The sequence below is a fragment of the Eumetopias jubatus genome, unplaced genomic scaffold (genome assembly GCF_037043125.1).
Source record: "Eumetopias jubatus isolate StellerSeaLion01/CBP00866 unplaced genomic scaffold, mEumJub1_p1.0 scaffold_13, whole genome shotgun sequence".
Lineage (NCBI taxonomy): Eukaryota > Metazoa > Chordata > Mammalia > Carnivora > Otariidae > Eumetopias > Eumetopias jubatus.
In genome coordinates, this window is record NW_028274819.1 from 101,414,923 (window position 1) to 101,423,591 (window position 8,669).

Sequence of the window (8,669 nt, forward strand, 5' to 3'; positions counted from 1 at the left end):
CTGGATGTCTCCTTTGTATTCAAGGCAGAGTTGTTGATGCCTTCCTCTGAGCTAGAATTTGGTCTAGCAGGAGACACGTGTAGGTGTGGCGCCAGAAAGACATGGGTTCAAATCTTGACTCTCTTAACTCACTTACTGCATGACTTTGGGACAATCCCTCTACCTCTCTTCAATCTCAGCTGTTCCATATGTAAAAGGGAGGCTAAGACTATTTACCTTCCTTATGTCTTTCTGCCACCCTAGAAAACCTCCCTCAGGACACGCTACTCTTTATGAACTACATGCCATATCGAAAGTCCTGGTCAGGTATCTTGTCACCTTTCACCCTGTTCAGTTGCTTTACCGCTGTTCTTCCCCACCTGCCAAGAGCCAGCCAATAACGGTAGCAACACAGTCATAATTCACCTGGAGCCAACCCAAGGTAAGACACCTGCTGAGAGATTACCTGGTTTATTTTTGGTAAGAGTTCCCGGATATTTCTGTCCAGGGGAATGTGGTTACGAGTATCTGTAAGGTCAGAGGAAGACTATGTCAACACTAGGAGCTCACGGAGGAAAGGTGACTGCGTTCACAAAATATTTAGCACAGTGCCTGGTGCGTGGCAGACATAATGGCATCTGCTGGTGTTTTTATTATTCTTCTTATACTTGTTCTGTTAAAGGATCCCACAGGATTCCAGGCCTACCCCACCCTCACCACCAAGCCAACTCGGTGTTTGGTTTAAACGAAACTACTGGAGGTTCTTTTGTTGGCAGTACGCAGAGAAAAGGAAGAACAGATGGATGGGTTGGGAAGATGTCTTCTCTCCTTTCCCTCTGTGCGGTGGCTCTAGGGAGTCTTTCCTTTCCCCGTGAAAAACAGGGGTCTCCAGTACCCTGGCTCTCCACACCTAGACTGTCAAAGGCCCCTGCGGCCAGAGAGCAGGCCTCTGCCCCTTCATTTCCACTGGTCAAGAAGGGGCCATTTTTACCTTCTCCACTCAAGTCACTACAAAGATGACTGCCTGCCACTCCATGATATCTAGAACTGTCCCCCAGACCCAGGCCAGCTGCGGGGCAGGGGGACCTAGCAGACGTTTCAGAGAGGTCCTCCCTGCTCTGCTTCTCCCTTCCCGGGTGGCTGGAGGAGAGCAGGCAGGGTGCACAGGCCCTCAGCGGGGTATAATCGCAGATCTGTGCATTGCATGCGGTTCCCAGCACATTTGTTTGATCCGTGTCCAGGTTCTCTGAGACAGTTGCTTCTAAGCCGACAGCTGAACATAAAAGCAGTCCCAAGTGGCTGTTTTCAGGTCTTCAACACTGGTTAGCCGCAGTTGGGAAATCTTCTTCCCGGTGCCCCTAAGTGAATTATCACACGTTATCAAGTCAGAGCTTCGGGGTGGCCAAGCTATAGCTCTGCTGCTCCTCTCCTGATGATCCATCACCCACTGAGTGGGTTATTAAGACACTCTCTGCCGGGGAGTGCACATCAGTCTGCGGCTCTGCTGTCCTTCTGGGCGGTGGCGGGGGACGGGGCACGGTGGAGGGGTGCCCGGCGTTTTTGCCCCGCTGGATGTTGGAGCCACACACTCTGCACCACTCCCTCGGCCCACCGGGGATCCCGTACCTGATCACCGGTCCCACCTCCAGCCCATACTTCCTCCCTGTCATGGCCCCTTGCAACCACGCGAGCCATTCGAGAGACAACGTCTTCCAACCGTGGCCCTCCCAGAGCCCCTGACGCCTGGCCGACCCCCCATGCTCATGTTCAGGGACAGATCCAGCAGCCCCCCCACCTTGCCCCTCTACAACCAGGTCATCCCTGCTGCCCTCGGCCTCTGAGCCTGCAGAGGATTAGATTGCACATGAATAAGCAATATTCACTTGGCTCTGAAAGCCCAGAGTAAATCCCTTGAGCTGCTGTACGGGAGCAGCACAATATTTCCCATCTTCTCCTCCCTCCATGGCTGCCCCCAGCTCCTATTTCATTGGAAGGCCTTTTTTTTTTCTTGGTATGTATTTGAAGGTGGGTGACTATATTAAAACAACACCATCAAAACACAGCATTCAGAGCAGAAAAACAGATCCCTGGGAGCAGTCACCTGATTAACAATGAGAAAAGCTTCTTGAGGAGTCTTTCCTCCCCGCCCCCTCAGGCCCCGTCTTGCTTCTCCCTCCGCTCGAAGGAGGGGGGTCAGTCCTTTGCTTCCCACACGAGCTCCCCGGCCTGCTGGTCACGGACCCCACTTGTGGAAGGAAAAACCACGCAGGGCCATCACGAGGGCCACGAACTCTGGGAAGAGCCTGCCCTTCAGAAAGCTCTGGAGAGACGAGGCACCGCCCCCTGAAGTAAGACATCTTAGTCAGCTCAGTCGCTTTAACAAAATACTGGGGGACTTAACCAATAGACGTTAATTTCTCGTAGTTTTGGAGACGGGGGTCCAAGATCAAGGAGTGGGCAGATTCAGTTCCTAGTGAGAACCCATCCCCTGGTTCGTAGATGGTCGCCTCCTGGCTGTGTGGTCACATGGCCTTTGCCTAGTGCCTGTGGTGGAGAGGGTAAGACCTCTCCGTCTTTTCTCTTCTCGCAAGGCCACTGATCCCATCAAGAGGTCTCACCCTCCTGCCCTCATCTAAACCTAATCACCTCCCAAGGGCCCCTCCTCTAAAGAGCATCACACCGTGGGGGGCGGGTAGAGCTTCAACAGGTGGATTCCGCGGGGGACACAAACACCACCCCGTAACGTAGGGAAGGTGATGGGACTTTTTACCCAACGCACAGCGGGTATTCAGCACACACGGTAAGAGTGAAATCCTGCCGCACCACGTCCCAGTTGTGTGTCCTTAGGGAAGACACTTCACCGCTCCATGCCTCATTTTCCCCGCTGTCGGCCTGGAAATAGTAACACTCTTAAGTGAGATGCTAGTCACAAATGTGGAGACGCGTGCCTGACCCACACTACCTGCTTAAGAAACATGAATGATTTTTACCCTCATTCCATCCTGCCCCCCTCTACTCCCGGCTCCGGCCCAAACGCCCACAGCTACGCCAGATGTGGCAAAGGGGGATGTTTGAGAGAGAACATTTATTTCGTTGTTTTGGGTGAAGAAGCACCCGCCGCCCCTCTCGATGGTTCTTCCTCAGGCCTGGGAAATGCCTGGTAAACCCACTGGCCTCCAGCACATGATGCGTGCTCAACCTACCTCAGGAGAAGAACAGGATGAGGGAGGGAGGAGAGAAAGGGAAGGAAGAGAAGGGAAAGACAGAAACAAGGGGGGGGGGAGACAAAGGAGGGAGGCAGCGGAAGAGCTCACTGCAGACGCGGGAGGAGCAAAACTGAGCTCCCTGTACCCCCCCATACACCCCCCACAGCTCGCTTCCCCTCCTCGCTTCCCTGTTTCTATCAGAGTTATTATCATTTTCTATTGTCCTCAGAGCCCTTCCAACCCTCCCCCTTCCCTTGGTTCCCCTTGTGCAGCCAACCACTGACTCATGGTCACTCTCCATGTTTCTCAGACATATTGTTTTCCTTTCCTGGCTACTCTCATGTTCATGGCTTCACCCCCTCCCCTCCCTGTAATCTTCCTGCCTCTCATCTGTGTCCCCACAACCTGTTCTGCTCAATGCTTCCAGATTAATCTCCTTAAAGCACCATTCCCATTATATTATTCTGTTTCCAAACTTGACTGTGGTTTCCCGTTCCCAGGGTCCCCCACGCCATTCCAGCCCCTATTTCTCTTCTGTACAGAGATCTCCCCTCCACCCTGATCTGTCTTCTCTTTGCCTAGGACGTGTTAAGTGCATGTGTATCACGAAGAATTTCAATGAGATGCTAGGCCACCAGCCACATGTGGCTCTCAAGCACTTAAAATGTGGCCAGTGTTGCCAAGGAACTGAAATTTTTTTAATGTTATTTAATTTAAATTAAAAAGCGGAAGCAAGGTAAAATATTTTTGCATTAGATACACCTTTATTTTTTTGATAAGACCACACTTCACTTTAGCCACTGGGTTCCGTAAGATATTATTGCTGCATTGTGCTACACGTATTGGGAAAATGCATCATTTCTAGCATTAAGAACGCACCACGGATCACGTAGGAGTCAATGGATTGATCCGGTTTGAAGCATTTTGTTTTCTGCGTTACCTATATACCACTGTAATGTGATTATTTCAATATTTCAGGCAAACAGCATGAGTTACAGTGGTACCTATTCCTTTTTTTTTTTTTAAATGTGCCTACTAAAATATGTAAAATGCATATGTGGCTCCCATTATATTTCCATTGAATTGCTTAGTGTTAGCTCTGGGTGATAACATGCTTCTGGAACTTAATAGTAAGGGAGGCATAAAATGGGTCTCCCAGGAGATGGGTATGGCCACCTTCGGAATGAGCTGTCATCTAGAAACCAGCAGCTCGAGGTACACTGCGAACCTCCAGGAAACCCTGCAGAAGGCGATAGAGCATGTTGGGTAAGACAGGCTTGGCAATCAAACCAACACTGAATTTGAGTCCCAGCTCTGTCTAGTTGATGAATGACTCTGAGCCTTAGTTTTCCCATCTGCTAAACTGGACTGTTACACATTGCCGCATCAGAGGGTTGTTGTGAGGGTGACATAAAATAATGCTCTTAACATGGTACTTGCAGATCATGAGTGCTCCATAACGATTAGCTACTAGGCAATTGGGTTTAATGGAAGAGCGACAAGAGGTGTATAAAATTACTTATGGAGGCCTGTCGATTCCTCTTTTCTCTGATTCCCAGTCACATGATTGCTACAGAGGATGACCTTCTGACTCACACAGATGAGGTTCATTGCAGCAATAAAATCAGCTCATAGAGAAGTATTTTTTACCCATCGACTCAGCACAAAATGCCTTCTCAAACGTCCATCAACTAACCACAATGACCTGCCCTTGCAAATCCCGTGATCAGCTCTGAGCTCCACCTCCGGCCTCCCTGAGATGGGGTGTAGGGGTGGGAGGAGATGGGCTCTGTTTCTAGTTCGTTCCTGGGTTTAAAAATATAATATTCAGGATGCCTCGCTGTCCTCCCCAAACACGACTCCAGGCTCTTTCAAAGCCAGCTGAACCCCCAGGCTAGATGTCACCAGAAGTGTGGCATAAGTGACTCTTCAGAGGCGATGCCAAGGAGAGTCTCCCCCCCCTTATTCCCACCTTGCTCTTTGCCAAACTAAAAGGAGGTGCTGATCCCTGGCACTACCAGGCACACAGACTAACAACTCAGAGGCCTCTCCTGGACTTCCGCCAAGCAGGAAGGGAGGAAGCCGTTGAAAGCTTGAGTCACTGCAGCTCAAGTTCTGTCCCAGCAGTTCGGAGTGGAGAAGGGAAACAACAGTGATTTCAGACAACACTGGAAGGAACGAGGAAGCAGAAACCAATTCCAAGTGCTCTGCAATGTTCTGGGACCCAGAGCCAAGGGGAGAGCCGCAGAGTCTTGGATTTAGGACCTGCAGAAGCAGGGAGCAGCTCCAAGGGCGAAGGACAAAGCACCACAACATTTGGCAAGTGAACCTAGACAGGAGCCCGTCCTCTAGTTAAATTTACCTACAGGACTCCAAGGTCTGTTAACATCCCTCCCTACCAGGTCGAGTGTGACACTGTGAGCCCTTGAGGCTCTGAAAAAGATCTCTGACTACCAATGAAGTCCTCCATTTGCCACATCGGGTGTCTCCAGGAGCTGTAAAGTGGTCTTAGAGGAGAGGAATATCAGGACCCTTATAGTTGTGACTGCCACTTTTTTTAATAAAAGGCAGAAAAGAAGGAATTTGTTAAAACGATCCTGAATATTTCCTATAATCAGCACTAAGATTGAATAAGCAAAGGGTGGGAAACGCAGAGACGCTACAACAGAACAACTTTGTCCCTGTGACAGAATTACTCACACGGCAGAGATTACTAGTAGCCCTTACATGCCCCACATGCATTCTCCCTTTCTTCCTTAGTGACAGAAACACAGTTTTATTGGGTGGCATGGGTCCCCAGCTAAAAGACTACATTTCCCAGGTATCATTGCAGCTAGGCTTGGCCATGTGACTAAGTTCTGGCCAATGAGATGTAAGAAGAAGAGAATTCTTCTAAAAAGGGAAGTGCAGCTTTTTTTTTTCCCCCCTCCCTTGGGTCCTTCTTACTGCCTGGCATGCAAATAAGATCCCTAAAATCCCTGCACCTTTATCGGCACCAGAGATGACTCAAAAGGGAGAAACTGCACTGATGGAGAAGCAGAAAGATAACAGACTGACCTTGGAGCTCTCTCGCTGGCCCTGTACCGCCTACCTCTGGACTTCTTTACATAAGAGGGACATATATGTTTGTTTTATTTAACCACTGTTTTTTGTTTAGTTTTGTTTCACTGTGGCATGCGGAGGGGGGAGGGGGTTCAGTTAAATGCAGCAAAGTCTAATATTAACAGATATAATACAGTTAGGATGTTCCCTATTTACAACATCTTTAAGCAGAGATGGTCTGATTAACTTCCTCAGTTCTTGTTAAAATTCATGGAAAGTTCTCCGATTGGCCGAGCCCTATCCCTGGACCAAGCCGCTGTGGTCATGGGCGCATGACCTGAGAAAGGCCAGGAGCTGAGGGGCAACAGGGTGGCTCCCACTCTGGCCACTGCCTGCAGAGGGAGGGGTAGTGGGTGTCAGATGTAGACAATGCCCATGACTCTACTATAAGAAGGGATGAGTTTAAGTTCCCTTAATTTCCCCATTTCCAGCACGTATCATTGCTATCTATAATGATAATATTTTACTTTGCATAATGCTTCATGCTGTGTGGCAAATTACAACATACGAATCGTTTTCACAGTTGTTACCTCATTGGATCTTCACCGCAATTCTGTAAGGTAGTTATGCAATATCCCCATTTTACAGAAAACAAAACTGAGACCGAGAGAGGGTAAGTAACTCACCCAACATCTCACAGTTGGGGAGCACTGGAGCTGGATCTCGAGTCAGGGTGCAGTTTCTACCACACCAATTAACATCGTACTTAAGCAGTTACTGAACTTCCCTTACAGAGAGCACTGGATTACGGATGACATACCTCCTCCCCCATCCCTGCCTCTGCCCCCTAAAAAAGACACAGCTCTGTAGTTATAACACTTAGAATCCAACTGGCCGGGAAGGTTGGACAACAGTGGGACTATTTTAAAATTACAAAGCAGAAGAGCAACTGTAAGTTGCATAATGTCTCCAGGAGGGATGGATGTGTAAGGACTACCCAGGTGTGAAGTTAGGAGTGGTCAGAGCCTCCGGGAAACTTGGCCGTGGTGCTGGTGTTAGCCCAGAAATCTTTGAACCTGGCTACGAAGCTGTGAGAGCAACAATATCTTCACTGGGACTTTTTTAAAAAGAACTTTTGATTAGCCTGAACATTAGTGCGACTTATTTTCTCAGCTCTGGTAAATATTTAATTATCAAAAATAATGGTGTCTTTTTTTTTTTTTTTTTTTACCTTTTTGAATCTAAATCACAGCGAGAATTTTATTAAGGCTCTCTTGGCAGTGAATGGCATCCTAGCGTGGCATCTTTTAACTGACATCCCTATAATTAGAAGGAATTGTCTTTTTGTACCACAAATTTGAACTGGCTAATTACTCAATGAATATTTAGCTTGTTACGTAGGCAAATATTGTGTGAAGAGGAGAACTTTACTGAATAAGTATTCAACCCAGAAAACTTCCCAGGAACCAGCTGTGGCCTGTTCTATTTGAGGTCATCTCTCCCACCCCTTACCCCCACTGTCACCCCCACCTCTGCCATCTCAGACACACACACACACACACACACACACACACACCCACATTCTGGCACTTCTGGGGGAAAGCCCAGAGGATCCTTGGTTGTTGTGTGGATTTTCACATTTTTATTTTGCAGTAAAACATTTCTTAAAATATTTTAAGCATTCAAAACTGTTAAAGAATAGTATGATAAATACCCTTGTGCCTACCACCTAGCCTAATAAATAAAACATGATCAATAGAGTTGGATACCCACGTACTGCATCCCCTCCCTTGAAACCCTCCTTCCTACCCTGTATTCCCACTCTCTTGAATTTGACCATCTTGAATTTGGTGTTTATATTCCTATGTATTATTCATCAACAGTACATAGTGTGGTTTTGCATAGTTTACAACTCATATAAGCGGTATCACAGCCTATATATTCTTCTGCAACTTGCTTTTTTAGCTCCATAGTGTTTTATAGGATCATCCATGTTGATACATGTAGCTCTACTTCATTTACTTTTATTACTGTAAAGAATTCCATTGGATGAATATTCTACAATGTATTCATCTTCCTGTTGGTGGAAATTTAGGTTGTTTCCTCTTTTTTTTTTTTTTTTTTGCTATTATAAACAACACTGCTATGACTCCTCTGGTATATGTCTCTTTATGCACTTATATGAGTTTCTCCAGAACATACGCCTACAGTAGAGTTGCCGGATTGTAGGGAAATGTATCTTTAATTTTACTAACTATTGCCAAACTTTTGCTGCTCAGGGAACAGATAAACCACTCAAGAAAAACGTTTTTAACTGGCCTTCGGAGGACCTTGTCAGCATCCCTTTCCAATACTGTCCCCGTGGCTCCAGTCACTTTCCAGAAGCTTCCGTGTTGTTCTCTTCCCGAAAGATGCTGGTCTGGGTGAGCTGCCCCCATCAAA